Source organism: Colobus angolensis, unplaced genomic scaffold, assembly GCF_000951035.1.
Source record: "Colobus angolensis palliatus isolate OR3802 unplaced genomic scaffold, Cang.pa_1.0 Scaffold118, whole genome shotgun sequence".
Lineage (NCBI taxonomy): Eukaryota > Metazoa > Chordata > Mammalia > Primates > Cercopithecidae > Colobus > Colobus angolensis.
In genome coordinates, this window is record NW_012112919.1 from 6,769,740 (window position 1) to 6,771,768 (window position 2,029).

Consider the following 2,029-nt stretch of genomic DNA (forward strand, 5'->3'; position numbering starts at 1 on the left):
CCTGGCCCTGCTTGCCCTGCGACCCTGGGCTCTGGCAGGGCCGGGAGGCGCGGGAACCCCGCTGGGGATGGGGCCGGCGGGCGGGCACTGAGGACACTGAGATGCAAGCGCGAGGCTGGGGGCGGGGTGCGGGGCGGCAGGGCGTGGACAGTCTCCGTCACTGCCGGCTCCTGCGGATTACTGCCTTGGAACCTTCATTTCTTGCTTGTAATAAGGGGAAGATAATCGTCCTTACGTAATCGTCCTCCGGTTAGGAAGCTTAAGTGAGACATGCCACATAAAGGGATGCCTGCGTAAAGGGGTGCCCGATGGGGGGAAGGAAACACCGAATTTGGGCCAATTAGCTGCCACTGTCAAAATCACTGGGAAGGCACAGTTATCGGCCAGGGCACCAGGAAAGGGTACGGGCTGGGGCAGCCGGCATGGGGTGGGGGGCGGGTGGCGGGTGGACACTAGTGTGTGTATGTGAGGAAGAGACCAGCAGCGGGGGCCTCTAGCAGAAATAGGAGAACAGGAGACCCCAAGACACGCCCTCAGCCCCACTGGCCCATCCCTGGCTCTCTCCAGACCCTGGCCTCCATCCTCCACACCTTCCCCAGCCTCATCCCGCAGGCCCGCAGGGGCTGTGGAAGCTGGGGAGCTTGGCATCTTGGGCTGGGACTCAAAGTACAGTCAGCCCCCTAGTATCTCCACAACAGCTTTACAGGTTCCACTTCCCTAGGGGAGCTCTCCACTCTGTGGCCACAAAGGCCTGGGGGCTCAGGGGTCTGTTATTATTGAGCCCCACAACCATGAGGCCTTCAGTCAGAGGAGTAGAGGTTACAGCCCAGAGCTCCTGAAGTTAATGGCCCAACAGGGACTCTGATTTTTCCTAGCTTAGGGACTAACTTCAAGGAACTAGCCTCCATTCCTCTCCTCCCTGGGGAGAAAGAGAGGAGGAACAGCCAGGCAGTGGGACAGTCTGTAACTGGGGCCCTTGAGGGAAAAAGGAACATGTTGCCTGCCCAGTGCCTCCTAGGCTTGCAGGCCTGAGCAGATGGCCCCTTGTCCAGGAAGCCTTCACCACTCCCCGAGCCTGGGCCCAGGTACTTAGGCCATCATCTCTTCACTCCCAGGACAGACCGGCTACTACTACCCACTACTGTGTATTCAGGGCCTGGAATACAGTAGGTGGCGCATATTTATTGAAAGAGTCATCAAATAGGTCAAGTCTATTCTGGATTCCTCTAAAGCTGATAACATTCTTTTATCAGGGCCTCCTTTGTTAAGAGAAAAGTCCAATCCAGTGCTGTCCAATAGAACTTTCTGTGACGATAGAAATGTTCTATATCTGCATTGTGGAGTACAGTAGCCACCAGCCACTGGGGGTCATTGAGCACTTGGAATGTGGCTAGTGTAACTGAGGAACTGAATTGTTCATTGACGATTTAATTACTTTTAAATAGCCACATGTAGCCAGGGATTCCAAGTCTCATGCCTTCTCAAGTGTGAGGGGCAGTGGGAAAAGCTGGAGAGGTCGGCAGGGGCTAGGTCTGGAGGAGTCTGGGAGGCCTCCATAAGGCACTGGGGAGTCATGGAGGCTCTGAGCAGGGGTAGATGCAGGAGGGATGATGGTATCCTAGGAGCATCTCTCTGGTTGTGTAGTGCTGAATGGGCCAGAGGGGCCACATAGAGGCAGAGGGAATATTTAAGGGCTGCAGGTATTCCGATCATTCAGGTGAGACATCACTCTCCTTGATTTTTCACCATGCCAGCATCCCTCCAAGTACCCCATCCCCATTTCCTCCCACCCAGCAGGCCAGATTCTAGAAAATTCTAGGTAGGGTCACCAACTAGGGGATTAAGTCTTTGAGAAGTGCCGTTTGGAGGCTGGGTGAGGTGGCTCACACCTGTAATCCCAGCCCACTGAGGCGGGCAGATCACTTGAGGTCAAGAGTTTGAGACCAGCCTGGCCAACGTGATGAAACCCTGTCTCTACTAAAAATACAAAAATTACCTGGGCCAGGTGGCACATGCCTGTAATCCCAGC